The 19,930-nt window shown below is 39.4% G+C and overlaps 1 protein-coding gene across 1 annotated transcript in view; it reads left to right on the top strand.

Annotated features, from left to right (window-relative positions):
* ANO6 (anoctamin 6) overlaps positions 1–19,930 on the top strand; it is a 76,986-nt gene that overhangs the window by 269 nt on the left and 56,787 nt on the right. The gene's annotated exons all lie outside the window — the stretch shown is intronic.

Raw genomic sequence — 19,930 nt, 5'->3', positions numbered from 1 at the left:
GGGGCTGGCGGGCGGGGTGCTCGCACCGCGGCTCGCCTCCTTCGGCTACAACTTCTGATGCTTTTCCCGTGGAAAAACCCGCCATCGCTTTGTCCACGCTAGCGGTGCGTGTCAGGCGGGGCTTCCCCGTAGCATCAGCACAGGCGAGTTTCCAGCGAAGCGCCAAAAACTTTACCCGTTCCTTTCGCTCCCCCGTGAAGGAAAGGCGGGAGGTGGGGGCTCAGCTGCAGCGCTGGCCGGAGCGATGCCGGAGCCCTTTGGTGCCGCGGCGAGCTCCCTGCGTGGGTGCCGGGCTCCCCTGGAAAACGCGAATAACGTGGGCGCCTCCGCACCCCCCCGCGCAGGCAGCGCCCCCCGGGGCCGAGCCCTGCGGCTGGTATCAGCTTCAGGGGGTCGCCTCGCACTGTCCCACTGGCGTGCCTTAGTCTGGCAGCCAAGGAAAAGAGGGGGGAAATTACCCACGCCCTCAAAAAAAAAAAAAAACAACCTAAAAAAACAAAAAAAAAACAAAAAAAAACACCAAACCAAACCAAAACACCACAACCACTCCAAACAAACAAACAAAAAACCGTAAGAGAGAAAACTGGCAAAGCATAGAAAGATAGTAATTTTGCTGGGGGAAAAAAAAAAAAATGCATATTGTGTCTGCCAGAAATGCAGACAGTAAAATGACTAGAACGTTTTAAATTCAAAGGCAGTCCCAACAGCAACCACCCAGGACAGTGACATTTGTATTTACTGTGGGAATTAATTCTATTAAAGCATTTCCAGAAAGCAGCCTGACAGGGGCTGGTTCTCAGCTGGTTCAGACTGAAGGGGTCTATTCATTTCACTAGAGACACAGATTTGCTTCAGTTCAGAAGCTGGTTTCAGCTGCAGTACCCCAGGTCTTCTGAAGTCTTTTATTTCTACTGAACTGGTTAAAATGGGTCTAACAAATAAGGAATGCAGGCAAATGTCAATTAGACAAGTGAGTAGATGATAGAATTGTATATGTAAATTTTATCAAGTAAAAAAGGTTCCTGCTCGATATTGTTCAAAAGGTTGTGAATGTTTTTACTCAGAAGCACAGAATTCTGGTAATTTTTTAATATTGGGACTGAATTTCTACATTTGTAAAAATTTTTAGTGACATTAACGCCCTCTGATACTCTTCTTGCTTCTAAATACTAATCCTTAATAATGGCCAGTACAGTTTGCCTCATTTATTCAGTTAACTCGCTCCAAAACTGTATAAAGTTTGAGCCTCACCCAATGTCTGTGGAAATCAGGGAATGTCTTTCCTCCAACATTACTAGCCTTTGTTTCAGATGCTATGGGAGTATCCCTTGCTTTACAGCAAATTTGTCCAAAGACAAATTCAATTTTCCATATGAAGTGAGGCAGAGGAATTGTTTGACTCCACTCCCTGAATTAAAGGGTGGATCAGCACTGCAATGTATTAATCAGCACATGGCTCTTTCTTTCCATTCTTCACCCCAGAGAACAACTAAATTGTTTCCTACTCACGACTCTATCAAATTTGGGGGTAGTTCAGCTCCCAGAGCCAGCAAATCATGAGCTGTATGTTCTGCTTGCAGGTTACAGCAGTTTAGAAAAACACATGCTATGTAGCAAAACTGACTAAAAATTGAGCAGTGGTGATTTCGTGAGTCGTTACTCAAAGCCTGTTACGCAGTGCCCAGCTCTGTCACGTTTGCTAGTCTGCCTTGCAAAATGCATGCATAACAGTGTCGAGGTTTCTACATTAGGTATAATTACAGGCGAGCTATTTTATTGGTCTGACAAACTTGTAAATCATCCGTTTACCTCCAGTTTTATTGTACTACTTGCACCTGCATTTTTTTTTCCCCAAGAAGGCCATCCCTGCTTTAGGAAGTAAGCAGGACTTCTGAACTCTTTCCAGTTCTGTTCAAGATCAATCCCAAGAGTTTATAGCTCATCAGGAAAGCATTAATATGTAGTATCAAAGTTTGTAGTCATGGCACGGAAAGGGAGTGCTCTGGCTCATGTCGGCGTACAGTTGGTTTTGGTTATCCAAGCTGGTGACCAGCAAATCACTCACGTCAGACGCAGACCTAGGCAGGAGTCTGAAGGCAGAGCTGGCCTCACGAGCCCCGACCCCCAGGGAGGTACCACAGCCCCGCTGCCGGCCATACCGAGCTCTGAAAGGGATAGTTTCGGTCAAACTCATGCTTAGGGAAGGAAGTCTTGTCCTAAGGTTAGGCTTTTTTGACAAGTTGAAACGCTTTTCTCCCCTTCCCCCCTGCAGTGCTTAAACAGGGGGAGCAGCATTTTCCTTTGGAGTCAGACTGTTTTCAAGAGGATTGTTACATTAGTGTCATCAATTTGTTTCTGAGATATCTTGTTACCAGGCAGAAATGGTGGGAAGGACATTGACCCATGGTTACCACAGCATTTAAAATTCTCCAAACCCATTATTTTCTGCCTAGAAACTGTCAGACAGTTCCATAAACCATAAAAGTTTTCTTTTCCTGATGCCAAACCTCATATCATATCTAAATTAGTTTGCTGGTGTTTGGGGATTTACAGAATATCTAAGTGTGCTTTCCAGAAAAATTAACTTCTGCAGACAATATCCAGGGGCATCCACTCTGACTAACCATTCCACATGAAATACTTTTCTCTTCATTGGGATACATTAACATCTTGCTCGCTCTTTGTTGTCTTGTCTTTGCTCAAATATATCTCCTGCTTGTTCCTTGAGCCTTGAGTGTACAATATCTTCACTGCTCCAGTAGTCACCAAGCCATGCTTTATAGATGATCAAGAAATGGATGTTGGCATGTTAAACTTTTTCTTGTCACACAGTGCAGATACTGTGCTGATAAGGATTCCAGCTCTTTATGAAAATGATTTCACGCTGTTGTTCAGCACATGTTTTTGCCACCTACAATAAAAATGTACAACAGTACTGGCTTATTCAAAAAACAGTATTTCTGGAGTTGCAGCCTGAAATAACCAGTTTTGTGCAGCCCACTGTACAGCCAGAACCCTGACCTAAGAGGTGATGTAATCCAAATGGTGAAGGGCAGGCATAGCTATTCTTTATCTAATTACTTTTGCTCGTTGTTCTGTTCTCTGCTTGTGTCCTCATGGCATATACTGAATGTTATCGTATTGTCTGCTTAGAGCTTCTATTTTTTCGTATTCAGTAGCTTCATTAACTTGACCTGCTTTGTATATGACCCAACAAATTTTATTGATAACGTACACTGTACTCCAATATGAATGTACAGTATACCAACAGTGTTCTACAAATTACTCTAGTGTTTGCCTTCATGATGCTGTGAAATGGTCAATTCTCTATAGCAGTCCTCTGAAGGCAATGGAAAGTCGGAACAGTTAGGTTCCTTGATTGAAAAATGTAGCTTTGCCCTGCAATTAACTGTAATCCCCACATTGTGGGAAATTTAGAAGTGGTCTACTTGACAGTAGGTGCAGTGATCAGATCTGTTAATTTTATAACACGCCAGGTTTTATAAGCAGATTCTTTAAAAAAATTTATGCCTGTTTCTTGAAAGGGTAATATCTTGATTTTCAGTCTACCTGCAGTAATGAGTAAGACTACCCCAGTCTACTGCTATCACACCTGATTTTCCTCCCTTCTTCCTCTCTGTCTTGTAATCAACCTAAAAACTATTGGGGCACTTTTCGGTCGTCCACTGTCCTGAAGAAGGCCGTGGGATGGGTATGTCTGATGAGCTGAATGTCAAGAATCTCTGTTCCCCGATCGGTGCTCTGTTTGCGACACTGTTCTTGTATGTGGACATCTAGGAGATGAAGAAGAGAAACAAGTAGGAATGTAGACACATGGTCTCATTTACTCTGATTTGCTATTGAGGCAGTGAGAGACTTTTCATGCTGAACTGGGACTTGTACAGGTCCAGGAAACACTGGCCTGTAAAACTGGTCAAAATTTAAACCACCTTTCATGCCTTCAGGTCCTTCCTCTTATTGCTGTTACCCTGATGGTTTGCCTATTTTTCTTCCTCTCTTCTCACTTCAGTAATGTTATTTTCTGACTTTCTGCCCACTTCACTTTCACCGAATCCAAGCCACGCAGGGAGTAACAACATTGTCATGTTGCAGTATGGTTGCATTTGAACAGTACATTGCTGGTACCACTCACTTTTTAATTCTGATTTTATGATTTTTCTATAAAAGTAGTAAAAAAACAAATAGTGAGAGTATAAATATTTAACTACACTATAATTACAGTTTTGCAGCTGTTTATAATTCATAAAACCTGGAGGAGATCAGAGTATTTCGAGAATCAAACAGGAATTTAGGAAACTGTAAATTTCCTAAAAAACTTGACAAATTTACCAGATTTTCCTCTTTTTAAAGTTTTTCTATCATAACATAATTCCTAGTTGTCTGTAAAAAGCTTCCTGTACTTTGAAAGTATTCTTTGTTCCTGTATTTTGGATTTAGCTGTATTGAACATACTAGTGCTGTTTACAGATAAGCCCAAGATCTGTAGGAGGGCTTGTTATCTGCCATTGTATCAACTCGTGACATTTGCACAACTTCTACAGTAGTAGTTTTGGGTGGGTTTTGGTCATTAAGTCATTAATTTTATGTCCAATATTTATCACAGGTCATTCCTTAAAGTTTTTCTTCTATTTACACAACCCACAAGTTCTTTTAAAAGGAAGAATACTGTATACACATTTATGCTCAACAACAGATTTTTTAAAATTACTTTTCAAGCATTATCATTTGTAAAAAAGAAAACTTATTAAAATCTATATGTATGAAACAACCAGGCTTCCGTTACATGGTGCAGAACTCCAGCAGTTCCTTAATGTTAATAGTTATTGAAAGTAATGCAATCAAAAACTCACAAAAAAAAATGTCCTAGTATCAGCTGATTTGCAATTTATGCAGTATATCAAATTGCAGGTAGAGAGCTTGAATTTCAGGAGACCAGAGACGTGGAAGGGGTGAAGTATGCATGCCATAAAAAACATAGTGTTTCCACACAAATGGACCTTTCAAAAGTAATTAGAGAAGGATTATGAATAAGATCTGTTACTATATGCATGGAAAATTCAATAAAGTTGTTATCATTTAAATCACCTCATACTAGTATTTCTTGGTATCTGCTATTTCCTAGGAAATGATGGGTTGCATGCTGTGGAATTAAGGTCTACTTTGCCACTAGACATGTGGCAAACCCCAGGGGGGAACTGATAATAAAACAGATTTTTACTGCTGTGGTAAAGGAAAAAAAAAAAAAAAAAAGAACAAAAAAACAAAAACCAAACACAAGGGTGCTTTTGTATGAGAGCAATTACCTGTCGTAAATTAAATAGTCTTTGGAATGCCTTCCGGCTTATCCCTTATAAATAACAATGGGTTTTTTTCTTTTATTGTTTGTTTTTTTTTCTTAGTTTGAGATAATACATTCTTGTACCTCCCCCTAAAATAGCCCAATTGAGAAGCATTAGCCTAAATTTGGGATTAACTGGGGTAGGTCAGGGAAAAGGTTTACTCATTTTCTGTGCTTTATAAATAATGTACAAATAATAAAATTAAGTATCCTGTGCTTGAAATAAGAAGATCTTTTAAAAAGGTGCTGCAGGCCTTAAGCATATGGAGCTGCTGCAGTTGTGTGTTTAACAAGATAATGCATTTAACAGGGTGTGAATGTCAAGGAGGAGGGAACTGAAGAATGGTGCCGTGGATTGGATTGTGTATTTTTCTTATATTCAGGAAACAAAGGTGGGGACAGAAATACTATGCAGGTGCTGAGATCTATATCCAAATGAATAGAAAAAATCAGCTTGCTTTTGCTGAACTGTCACTATTGCTACAGTGCATGTCCCTGGCGTGGTCCTTTCTAACAGTCTGAAGTTTTGCTCTATAGAATATATCTGTTATTAAACTGATATTTGATTGATATTTTTAATATAAAATTTAAAAAATATTCACCAAGACACGAGCCTAATGTCACTTGTAGCTTTTTAGGGGGGTTTGATTCAAATCCAGGCTCACTGTGAATATGGGTGGAACGGTTTTCCCGTGGAAGAACGTGTGTATTCATCCATTGCGCTGGCCGCGATGGGAGCCTGCTGGGACACTGTTAACATTTTGTGTTAGGGTTCAGGTCTGATGAGCCTGGAAGTTGAAATGAAAGCTGTGGTCTGTAATGTCACAAACACGTCAAACCAGCACACATTGGGTTGGCTACCAAAAGAAGTATTCCCCCTCACATCCACCTTACAACGGCAGCTTAAGTCTTCGTGGCATTTCGGCCTTATTTTTCATCGGGGTATATCAGTGGCTGTGTGGTAGGAATGCAAAGCTGTAAAGAAGGACACTGTACCCTTTTTATTCTTATTGCCAGCATCTGTAGGAAATGAAAACTGTCAGTCATGTGAATTGTCATCAAATAATAGATTTTGTTTGATAGGCAGCCTAAGAATGCAAACATCTGAGCACAGAATTCTTTGTCTTTTCCACCTCTCACAATTTACTCAGGCATCCCACATCTCTCTGAAGGCTTCATGAGAGGAGGAGCCTCTTGATAGCTTCCTGAGGAATTATATGGGCATCTGAAACATATTTTTGCTTGATTCGATGGAGTTATCTCTAACCATTGTTCTCACCTATCCCAAACTCAAGCATTTGACAACAACAGTAGACACGTAGGCATGATTCCCTGCTTGGACTTCAGAAGTGAGATCCTGAAGCATCACTACAGCCAATGGAGAAAAAAAAAAAAAGTCCTCAACCTCTAGGTAGCCCGATGTAATTTTTGAGCAGTCCCTGCTCCTCTGCAGGATTCAGAATCACTCCCCAACCTCATTACACACACATGTGGTACCTTCCCCAGTGAAATCAAGCAGTGTGCTCAGGCTCCACATTTGTATATACATGGTTTCATACTCTGCCTATGATAACTCACCTAACACAGTTCTGGATTTGTCAGGGATGGACTGCTGAGTGACAAAGGGCAGGGAAAGGAGAAGACTTACTCTTTCATTAACATCAGGCAGTCCGGCACATATTCTTTCATTGCATGATATCATTAAATGGGACTATAATCCCTTTTTCCCGTTCCTATCCTGCGTCCATGTCAGAGCAGCTTCCTCTTCACAAGTCTTTCAGTTCCAAACCTTGTTAATATAGATAGTCCAACTCCTATGCAACAATTGACCTGCCAAAGAGCATAATATTACTGAATACAAACCAGGCAGAGCCTCGATAGTTTTGCTAATGGAAATAGCAATATTAATAAAAGGTGTGTTATGTTTGTAAAGGGGTAAGATTCAGACCAGCATAGACCCTGTTAGGAGGAACAACCAGGAAGACTAAATGGTTTTGGAAAGAGACCACATTTAAACATATTTAATAAATACCACGTTCAGAAAATTAACAAAAATATATTAAAACACAAACTGACTGAACTTTAAGCAGTGTAGTTACAAGTCTGCTGGAGCATAAACATTCTTTAATTGGTTTTATGCCTCATGTGGTAGAAATTGCAGCTTAGTTTCAAAATGTTGTATAAAGGCTGAATAAGATTGAATCCTTCAATTTAGTGTTTACATTAATAAATTTCCAGCTAAAACACTACTCATCAATATCCTTTAGACATAGCTGAAAATCAAAGTTTTGTAGGAACTGCCACCAATAGCAGATTTTGCTTTGCTTTTATAGTTTACTTTCCTTTCAGTTTTTTGTTGATGGATTTCCCCTGACCCCATTAATCTGGTTAGTCAGGTTCTCCAACATTTTTTAGATGTAATTTATCATGGCACATTAAATATTTGCATAGGAGTGCTTACAGTACAGTCCTCAGAATGAACTGCTGTGCCAGTGTTTTTCTGTAGGAAACAGCCACCACATGTGTTCTGTTCAAGTGCTGTCAGAGGGCAGTTGATGCTGCAGTGGGCTAAACGTCTGGTAACTTCATTGCCCATGGTGTGTTTCTATCCTGTGGACTTCTACCTTGGGTGGATCTTTTACTAAGGCATCTGACTTTCACAGTGTCTACAAGATCTTGGTTCTTGCTCCACTGCTGCAGCAGAGACCAGTGACCTGTCCCTAAAACATTACTGCTTAGGGAAATTACAGACAGGTGAGACATCTTCACTGGGTAGGGAAGAGAATTTGTAATGAAGAATGGGAGCAAGAAGCAGTTGGGTTGAGATGCATTGAGCCTCCTATGCTGTGGTGGTGCTACTGTATTTTGGTCAGGGGAAGGGGATGAGATCAGTGACTTTTCGGTGGGTGAAAGATTGTGGGTTCTTTCCTTTCTTTGTGGGAGGAATATTTAACTAGAGAATGTCACCTGGATTGCAGATCAGGGTGGAAAGTATTATAAAATGTCAGTGTGGCAACAAGATGATGGGAACTGCTGTTAATTATCCAAGGACACGCTGCTGTGATCTGGCACAGTGGAGGAGATGAAGAAGAGCCATGTCCTGCCTGTGGAGAAGCTGGAGACTGTGCTGTCAGTGGAGGGAGCCTGAGACAAGCACCAAAGACTAGAATTTGCATCAGTGGAGAGACTCTTCTCGCACAGGCCTGGGGTCCGGTAAAATAAGAATTGTTGACGAGACTGAAAGAATAGGGAGATGGAAGTAAAGTCAAAATATCTGTTGAGATCTGTGTACAGACTAAGAAAGAAAGTAAAAGGGAAAGAGGAAGAACTCTTGACAGTATTTATAAGGGTAAAGCTGACCAGTGCAGCTATTCACCTATTTATCTCATCAGGAACTCACAAGCAGTGACATAAAGATTCTTCCAAGTCAGTTCATCAGGTAAATAAGTTACAGCGAGGGACTAAAGTAATATAACTGTGGGTGCAGTGAATTTAAATAATTAATCTGTGGTGTTTTCATGCATCTTTTTAATATATAGTAACAATCACAATGCGTTCATAGGTAATTTATCCAACAGGGGAAAAAAGCCTATCTTTATACCATTAATTATTTGCAAAAAATTTCCACTGCTGTAGGTTTGGCACTGCAGTTGAAGATAATAACATTTAACAAAACAAGACTGAGATGATGATCCAGAGGGCTCTAGCATTGCCAGAGAGTTTTATTAATTTTTTGTGCAATATTAGTAAAATTATTAGTGTTCTCTTTCTATATGTTTTTTCCTTAAGCAGTCTAATGGAGTTTTTATAGGCATTAATGAACACGGATGAGGTCAAACAATACACACTTTACCCTTGTGAGCAGTCCCATTGACTAGAGTGGGAATAGCATTATTTTTGTAAATGCTGTTCACAGTAGAGAACGCAGAACTAGTCCCTAATGGAGGAAATATCTTTATTAAATCTTTCATCATCTCTGTATATACTGATTTATTCTAGGAAAAAATAATTACATTCATTTAATTATTCTGCTGTCTATAAAAGACCAGAAGGAATTTGCACAAAAGCACAGTTTAATCTATAAACTGATGGCTGTACTTAAGACAAACAGCCCAGCAAAAAGTCCTACAATATTTGGTGAGACTTAAACATGTCATGTATTATTTAAAAAAAAAGAAATCAAAATGATAATGAATCAATGCTGTTTTTTGTTTTGTTTTGTTTTATAACTTGTTCATTGCTGATAATAAAATGAGGAGAGAAAAAGCTTTCAGGGTAATGCAGTCTCGCCAAGTAGAGCTCCAGATGTTTTTGTAAGAAGAGCAAAGCTCTCTTTTAGTCCTCTTATGCAGAGGAGAAGGTGGGTTTAGGTAGAAGTTGGTTATTAAACTGCAGCTGTTAGAAGAAAAGTCTGAAGAGTCCTTCAGTTGATAAAACTACAAAGTATTTCCTTATTAGGAAACAAGAGTATGCAGTTTATTTCTAAGCTCTGTGTCCAACACTGGGAATGCTTACAGACATGAGCCTTTGCACCTAGACACACAAAGTAGGTCAAAAATGCCTGTAGGTTTTGACTTTAAACTTAATATTTTCATAGTCAAAGTAATTGAAAGTATCTTTTTGGGACCCTCCTGTAAACACACTTTGTAACAGCTGAGTGTAGGAAATACTTTAAAGTAAACATGCTGAGAAACTCATTACAGAAATTCAAACATAACTCCTTTGAGACATGTAAATTGAATAGCAATGGGTATAATTTTACGAACATGTTTCAAACTTAAGATTTCTAATTAGATAGCTCACTGATCCATAGTCATTGAAGTCTAACCAAACAGTGATCTGCAATTACAATTTGGTTAATCATTTCAGTTCCCAATGAAAAGGCTCCACAGCTGCCTGGAGGCTTGGCATTGGTGAGGAACACCACGGGATCAGCTTGGCTGCTAAAAAAGCTGTGTTTGTAGCTTGGGGAAACTGTTGTGCATGGGCTGCCCTCCTGTAAAACACACTGAAGGCGGAGTACACCCGCTCCTCATGTAATTGGGCAGTAATTTTTACAGTATTCTTCGGGATGATCTTGGCAAGTCTGTCTCGTGGCAAAAGCAGAAGTGGCTTCTCTTCTTTATGCTTCCTGCCTAAGGACAGCTGATTTGGGTTAGTTGTTCTGTCATAAGAAAAATAAAAATGCTCTCACGTTACTTTAAGCAATGAAGAAACCTCCTTAAGATTCAAGAAGGCACGCGGGGACGGGCAGAAGTTCAGGGGCATTTGTGCAATGATATGCTTCAGCGTTAGAATGAGTATGAAAACAGCTTATCACACTCTTGACCAGAGGATTGGTTCTACAGTCCCCAAAGCATTAGGTCACAGTCCTGCAGCAAATCAGCCTTCAGAAATATGCATGTTTATTAGACCAGGTTCTGGGCATGCATGTGAGCTAAGCAGGAAAGGTAGAGTGCTTACACAAAAATGCAGCTTGTGCTGCTTTGTGGTTTTATCCTTTCTAGTTCTTAAAATATTAGCAATATTGTGGTTTAACAGAGCTGATTTAAGTCAGATCTCGCTAACAACTCCTCTGAAATTTCTCAAGGAAAGAAAACCCATAAAAACAACATTTTATGGTTTTTGGATCCAAGCGGTGTAGTGCTTCTGATAGCTGTTACCTTGCTGCAATTTCACGTACTCCTATCAGCCCATGGTAGGAATCCTGATTTTTACAGGACTACCTGCAGCTTGCTCCTGCAGTCCTCACCCAACAGCATAAACTTCTGAGGTAGCAGGCTGCTGCTAATCTCTGTGCATCGGTCCGTATAGGGATGTATTACAAGCCAAACATGACAACAATCCTTTTGAGTTAAGTGGAACTGTCAGCATCCATAAAGTTATTTAAGTATGTAAATATTTCAGTCTCAGCCCCTAGAGACTGTATATTGCTGTTCAGGGTGGGTTTTTTTCAGTGGTTTATCTTCCAAAGCTTTTCATGATGGAAGCATAAATATCTGTCTAAACAACAGTACTCTATTTATAAGTTGTGGCTGGTATATCCTTGTCTTTTTTTTTGTTTGTTTTCTCTGAGTTTAATTACATTTGGGGGGGGATGGCTGTTTATCCCGCACTCTAGGATAAGACCAAATGTGTCTGTCAGGAGTTTCTGCATCTCTCCGAATTTCCGCATCTCTCAGAATCTCCGCATCTCACTGAACAAACCCAGTGGCCATTCTCCTCAGCAGGATGCCCCTTAGGAACACCTTGCACACAAAAATAAGCTCCAGAAAAATCCTGCTTGGTTTCAGGAAAAGTCTTTCAGCTCTTTTTCACCCCTTTTACTATTTTCTTCACGATTTTATTGTGTCACCTTCAGGGCCAGTGATTCTCTTGGCCTCCAGAGTGCCGAGTTTGACTCCATATGAGCAGACCTGGCTCATGCAGAAGAGAAATGTCACTCAGAAGTGACATAAGGTGCTCTCAGGGTCTAGACTGCACAGCCGAAGTTCCAACCTGTAGCAAACAGGGAGAGAGGAGTCATGCAGTGATTTCTTGTTTCGGGATGGTTCCACTTTGCAGATACTAAACTAAACCCAAGTCTGTGGCTACAGGAAAGTTGACCACTGAAATCTTAGCTGTGTGAGTTCAGCATGAACGTTTCCCATCAGTGCAAGGTGCAGCAGGGGACTGATAACAGCAAGTACTTACAGCATTTCAGGTTTTGTCTATGTAGAATGCAGGTCAAAAATATGACAATAAGTAAGATTAAAAAGCTTGTCTTTTTAATGAGGCAGCTTTCTAACTGTGCAAGTGTAGGGAACTGATGTCTACATAAATGAGAAAAAGTATATTTGATAGTAAAAAAAATTCTGTGCAGTCTAGTGAGCAAAGTTGACTTTCAGGGAGGTTGAAATGTTGAATTATGTGTTGCTGGGGACCAGCACTGTCCTTTTCCTCTTTGTCTCTGATAGTATATGAGTAGAATTTTACACTTTTTTTTTTTTTTAACTGAACATGATTGCTTCATTTCATAATACAAGGGAAATGAAAGTGCCAGTACTTTTCTAAATGTGGGGTTTTCCATATCTGTGGACCCTTGTCTAACATGTTCCCTTGATTTGAGACAGTAAGAAGTCAGGCAAACCAAATCTCAGTTAAAGGTTTTGATCTCAAATGTACACCCCTGCTTTTTAGGATCTACATTGTCACTGAAATAAGTGGAGATGTTTTGCATTTTTCATTTTAGGCATAAACAGCAGTTTTTCAGTAACAAAAATGTGACATGGAACTTAGCTGTCCCACTTTAAATATTCCTCAAGTGTGTGATATTTTTGTTTTTCATGAAAGGCTAGGTCGTGCCTCTTGCAGAGAGCTCAGAGATGAGGCCACCAGAGACACTCTGCCTGTGAGAGACCCCTCACAGTCCCCTCACTGTGTGACTACATTAAAGAGTGGCTGGTACAGCTGTCACCTATTTGCTGTGTTTTTTGGGTATTTGCTAATCCCGAAGCCCTTTTCTCCTCCTCCTTCTCTGTCCCACCTCCCTCATGTGAAGGGAGAGAGGAATTTAATGTTTTCATTGTTCTAACAGAAGATACTGAGATTGATTCATGTACTGCAACATCTCCATCAACCTGTTACTCTAAGGTCTTTTAAGAAAACTAATAATTATTTAGAAGATCTGAATGCTAAATCCCTCCAAAATGGAATTTGCATCTAAATTTAGAGCTCTACATATAATGGCACTGTGAGTTTTGATTTATAACTACAGGTAGGCCTAAAAAAAAAGCGTAGGCAAAGTGGATATTGATTTGTCTTTGGATTCTTCTGTTTCTGTGTGTTTGCTTACAGCGTTTGTTTCATGGTTTGTGTGGTTTTTCAGTGAGTTATAAGTGAGTATTTCCTTACGTCAAGTTACTGATTTGTGAAGTCCATAACTAGGATAAAGTGTAAAGAGAAGATTTTCTTGATGGATTTACTGGACCCTAATTTGTTGTCTGTTTTAAGACATCTCCTGGATTTTGTTCTATCAGTCTGCAATTCAGTAATATCTCTGAAACGGAAAAGTTTATTTGCCTTCAGCCAGAAGTTGGAGTTGACACAAGAAGTAGGAGGCGAAATCCTCTGGCTTGTGTTACAGGGATCAGACTAGATGACCTCATTGGTACCTTCTCGCCTTACAGTCTGTGAACCGGATCCACACATTTCATTTCGAAAGGTCATTTTTCTTCCCTGCCACACAAAAAAAGTGAATCTGCAATGAGGCCACTGTGGTCTTCTCGAAAAAATAAAACAAAACCCAGCATAGCCAATGCCAAGGGATTATGACTAGCCTCCTAACAGCCCATCACACTTGTTTTTTTCCTACTGCTATAATGAGATGTGTAAGCAATCTTACTTAAGCTTAAACAAAAATCAATTCTGTAGAGGCTACTTGTTTGGTTTTTGGTTTGTTTGTTTGTTTGTTTTTTTATCTGAAAACTGTGTTTTTATATACTCTCATTTCCATCATTTTGAAGAAATGGGTTAGAATCTCAGTGGAAATGAGTTTGTGAAGAGGGGTATGGCTGGGTCCCTCAGCATTGTCTGTGGTTTCATGAAGATCTGTAATGTGGTATGAAATGAGAAAGCCCCTTGGTTGTTCTCATGTTAACTGCCATCTGATACGTTCATAACATTGTAAAACAGTTTAGCAGAATGCTGTAAAGTGAAATCTCTTTCCATGTTTTCCAAAGCAAAGCTTGCATCTCCTTTTTTGTGGGCTTTTTGTAAGGTTTAATGGAATTACACTGTGGTATAGGTGAGACAGGAGGAAAACAAAAGATTTTCTGTTTGGCTTTTTACTTATTATTCTTGCTGCTTGGTTTTGTTATAACTGAACGGTATCTAAGATTCAAAGGCAGTAATTTTTCATCAGCATCATTAGTGTATAGTCCAGACTTCTTTTTGCTTTCTCCTGAGATAGGCTATCAAAATACCTATTTTCCACATTTTTATGCTACCTGCCAATCCAAATGAGACTTGTACTTTAAGATTCAGCTGCATTCTTACCTAATGAGTTGTTAGACTTTATTTTCTCACTCTGGGATGACTAATCTTCTAGGAAGGTGCAATAATTATTAGAGAAGTCTAGAAATAACACTGTATGCCACACTATCATGTGCTTACTTTAGTGGGTCTAAAGCTGCCTTCATTGTTCTTGTTATGAAGGATCTATTCGCAGCAGTGGTGGGTGACCATGTTGAAATCTGAAGTATGACATAACCCAGAGAATGATCCCTTTATATATGTTGCTTATAAGCACAAATATATCTGGATACCCAATACCTTATTAACATCTCTGCACATCAAGCACTCAAAAAGCTCTCACTGTCCCATGGACAGCACTGTTGATACTTTTCTTCAGGTATCTATGGTATCTGCCTCAAAGTGTGTAGATAACATATCTCAGAAGATTTCTATTGTACCACCTCATGGAGTGGAGAAGAATCAAAATTTACCGGTCTTCACAGTGCAAAGAAGGGTAAGCAGCAGTTGCAGGTTCAAAAGGTGTAGAGAGAAACTAATGAATTAAAAAGCCATGAGATGATCTAAAACAAAAAGATATTGCTTCTTTCTGATCATTTACCAAAGTATCTTCACTGCCTCCATGCCCTCATCTTACACTTCAGATCACTGAATGGTGGTTTTGGCCCAGAGCACCACTGGTCACTCCTGGGGGCAGGAGGCTGGGCTAGATGAACCACAGAGATGATCCATAAGCACATTCTTGTATTCTTATATGCCCTTGTTCTTCTTTGGCTGCACACACACTGTTTCTTAAAAATCACTGACCTTGTGCAAAACGGGTAAACAACCTTACAGTCAAAAGGCAAGACAAGAATATGGACAGAAGACAGGCTGTAGGCCAAAGACTCCATTATAACATAAAGCTGAGGACTGAGAGCAAGCAATCTGTCCCAGGACAAAAGCCGGGAGCTAGCTCTAAAGCCTGCAGCTGAATGGCCACAGGCAAGTGGTGAGTTTCCTTCTTACATCTGATAGTAGGGACAAGCCACCAAGGAGGTTCACAAGCCAGATCACTGCTCACCCATCCCAAGAAGAGGCTGATTGCAGCCAAAGGTGCAGTCTGATAGTAGCATTACCTTAGAAAGCTAATAGCATTACAAACCCTGCATCAGCTCAAGGCTTGGTCTGGTAAACGTGCAATGCCTGATCTGTGCATTCACATCACCTAAAGCCGGAGGGGATCTTTACCAGTGACTGAAATGACCAAAACCTTCAGTACATCATTGTCCCTCCAAAGAAATCCACTGCAATTTTCAATCCTTGTCTTGTAAGAAGACTGTAATGACTGTTGAGATCTTACCTCCCCCTACTTCCAGGTTCTCAAAGTCCAGGGAAAAATGATTGTGATCACTCTGGAATTTGGTTTATTGCCTTAATATTTTCTAAATGTGTTTGTGTATAGTAGTCTCTTGAGTTGGTATTTTCACATGCATGTATTTTTTTCCTTTAGTTGTACAGTGGACTTTACAATGTTAGCATATTCTTATTTTCCATCAGTCTGCCCACATTACTGTTACTAGAAAGCTACATATGCACATACATCCTTCTTGTTAGTGCCCGTTTTCCCAGAAAGTAATTTAGAAAACTCTGTGTCTTCAAAGCCACAGCTGTTTGGCATGAAGCTGTCAGGCCTTGCCCAGATGTAGTGGCTGGACATCATGAATTAAACTGTCAACAGAAGCCAGAACTTTTTATTCATAATGATTGTAGTACGATAAAACTTTTTTTTTTTCCCATCATGGTACTGAATTTACAGTAATTACATTATTCTGAACTGACTTTTAAAACATAACAAATTTGATATGCAAGTTGCTAAAGAAAAGTGTCCATAGTTATTATGATTACTTTTCTTACAGTGAATTTTTAAATTACTCATCAGCAGTGCAGGGTGCTCCTACACATGGACCACTAATCAAATTGTCTGAGTAAGTGAAATTCTAGACTTTCAGTGAAGTTTCCTCATGCCAAATTGCAGTAATCATTGTTCCATCACTTCTGCTCAAGGGAATCTCTCAAATGCTTCAGATATAATTTCATTTCTAAACTGACTTTATAATTAAATAATACAGTATAACCAGCAGTAATCTTTCTCCATATTTAAATGAAAATATTACCAGTTACCAACAGGAATCATAGCATCACTAATTGGCTGCAGATAATCATATAATATGTCTAAAAAATGTTAACATTAAGGTTATGAAGTCAAACACTTAGAAGGTGGGCAATGTCAGTATGAATGCTGCCCAGGAAACTTCAATTTTCATGTCATTTGTTTGCATGAATGTTACAGTTTTTAATTACACACTCACTGTTCTTTTTTTTCCTCTTAAGTCCTCTGCCTCATTCAGTAAACTGGTAGTAGTTGCAGATTTCTTTTTATCTTCCTCATTAAGAGCATGGCTCCAAGCCTTCTTTTACTCAAATTATCCAAGCCTTGCTCAGCATACGTTTTCATTCTTTTCCTCCTCTGTGTTCCTATGGTGCTTTTACCACATCTGAGCACTACACCCAAGAGCGGTGCACATGTCAGGTTGCCTAACTCCCTTTTTAGGGAGAGCTGGAGTTTCAGGAATCCAGACCCCGTGATAGGAATGCAGACTGCCAACTAAGATGCAGGGAATGTGAAACATTTCTGAAGGGGTTGTGCAAAGACAAGACGCTGAACAGAGATCCCCACATGCCACTGGCAGGCCTCCCTAGAACACGCCTACTGCAGGGCCACAAGGAAATAATTTATTTTCAACCACTTTTGTACAATCAGGTCTTAACACTGTGCTGGGTTCATGGTTGATAAACTCACTGCATTTCATACAGAGTTGTCCAAAATATGCTCACCAATCACAAAAGCTTTGGGACTGATTTTTCAGAAATAAGAGCATTTCCCAATCTTGTTATTCCAGGTACTGCACCATACTTCCCCAGCTAACCTAGTGACAAGTGCCCAGCTATGCTGTAAAAGTGCTGACCATCCCAGCTGTAACACCCTGGGCAGTTAGCTTGACAACTGCTGTGGAAAGCTGGTCAAAACTTTGTTCAAGTAGCTTGCTCAGCATCACGTGTATTAGATCATGAAGCTGGGGCATAGGCCATTTCTCCAAGGCTGCACGCAAATTCTTTGACAATCAGATAATTTTTCTTCCTTTCAATCTTCCTATAGTCTCTATATCCTTTCCATTTTCTGCAAAAACAAGTTAAAGGTCTAGACAGACAAGTTGGTTTCCTTGGCCAAACCTGGAGTCATCCTCATTGCAGCCCCGTCTTGTATACAAAAGGAGGTAGGGTTCTGAAGAAAAAATAACAACAATTTGGGCTTTATAATGAAAAATTATTTCCTTTGCTTTAAAATCCACCAGCATCTCCTGTGCTACATCAAGTGGTATTGCTGTGTACCTTTTTCCTTTTATGTAGTAAAAACCACTTCTGAAATGGGAAGACCAGGATCCAATCCCTTCCTTTGTCTTCTTTCAAATAAGCATCAGTGATGACAGACAGTCTTGAACCAGCATTACTTCAATGTTGGTGAATTTGAATTTGGAGTCTTACTGATCTGCTCATTTGCCACGTTTGGCTACAAATTTCTATTTCTTTGAAGAGCCCTGACACAGAATCTACCAAGTAAAGCAGTATTAACCAAAGTGGAATAATTGAAGTTAGTGATTTAATGTACAGGTCATAATAAGTAGCAACCTATATAGAGTTTTAAATCATGGTTTGAATTTTTATTTTAAAGGCTTTCTAAGAGAAAGAGGGTTTTCTTGTTGATTGGTAGGGCAGCTAAGACAGTAAATCCCTTGTGTTCTGAATAATGACATTGCTGAGGGCACCACAGGGGCTACCCCTGTCATGGTCCCTGGTGACTTCCAGGGGAAGTGCCCACAGTGGGTGACAGTGAGGCAGGAGGCTCCTGTTAACCAGTGGCTGCACAGCCGCGGATTTAGTTTATACTTTTGGACCTGAATGTTTTGGTTACTCCCAAATCCTGTTTTAGGTACCTACATCCCTTCTTTAATTCCATAGACACACATTCATTTCAACAAGTATATAGCTCAATGCATACATGCTCTGATTTTTAATTTGTTGTTGAATGACTTCTTTCTTATCTACTAGATAATAACTGTTCACTCTGAAATTGTATTTAGATGCATCTTACTGGTAAGTAGATTTAATTAATCATAGAAAAAAAAACCAACACGCAGACATGTTTATTACCTAACTTAAATCTGCTGTATACTTAAGAAGAAAGTGGATCTATAAAATATTTTGCACTTAAAATTATTTATTAAGGAAGGGAAATGTTAACTGTAGTTAATGAAATTGATGGATAAATTAATGAAATTGATAGATTAATTCTGGTTACTAAAGGCCACACACTGTGTTTGACATAATTTGGCATAAAAACTGTCAATCTACTTGGACGCTTTTGAATGCTCCAGCAGCTATTTATCTGTAACTTTATATGCCTAACACCTTCTGCAAATCTGTCCTAATGCCCTTTGGGTTTTTAGAATTAGTGGCATCCTCTGCCACCTGGATTTTATTCACTGCAAGAGAAAAACAGCAGCCCATTCTTCTTTATCTCTTTTTCAGATTTAAACAGATTATTCCAAGTAAAGAAAATTTTCTCTCAGAACCTGGTGACAAAACTAAAAATTAGTTTTATGTAAGCTGGTGTTGGATTCAGTGACACAGCTGATCCCTTATGTCTTACGTTCTTAATGCAACTGAGGTAATTTTTCTTAAACCTAGCAACTAAGAACTTGATTTTTGACAGCACTATTTTGCACTGTTGTTAAAAATGAAACAGATAAAGTGTCTGTGTATGTGTACCTCAGTTTGTAACAGTGTGACATAGGTTGAATCAGTCATGAAACAGGGTCATTTGGCAGTCAACATTACAGCAGTTTTCTACCTGATACAATATATAATTAAAACGGCACTTAATTGGAAAATTTAAGAGGGCCCATTTGGTGCATCATTTTAGTATATTTAAATTATTTAATAGATTATAAGAAGGCGTATGTGGAAAAGAGAGTATGAGTCGAGCCCATATTCTAACCTGAGATTAATGCCTGAAAAAGTTACCACTCTGAAGCCTTCTTACTTAATCAGTTTATTACATTATTTTATACTCTGACAGTGCTAGCTAGCTGTTTGACATGTATGCATTCAGTGTACAACCAAGAAGCATGCCAAATATTGTTTAAAATTATAGCAGATAGATGTGTTAATACATTCTAAAACCAAAAATTGTTTCTATATCTATATATTACCTATTGACAGATGAGAGCCAAAATAATTCTTTTTGATAGCCACTTAAGATGAAGTTGGGTAAATTGTTTAGCTTCAGAAAAAGCATTTAGAAAAGTCTAATTAGCAACTGAATTTCTGCAGTGATTTACAGTCAACCGGTGTCTGATGAGCAGACTGAATGCAGACAGGTTGGTTCTGGCATGCATTGCACCAGTGAAAACCGGGAGCCAGCATTTGCATTTCAGCTGATTATTTTGGATTCACACA

Source organism: Tyto alba, unplaced genomic scaffold (assembly GCF_018691265.1).
Source record: "Tyto alba isolate M040663 unplaced genomic scaffold, T.alba_DEE_v4.0 Super-Scaffold_2, whole genome shotgun sequence".
In the NCBI taxonomy this organism is placed as follows: Eukaryota; Metazoa; Chordata; class Aves; order Strigiformes; family Tytonidae; genus Tyto; species Tyto alba.
This window is presented reverse-complemented; position numbering and strand designations above follow the sequence as displayed.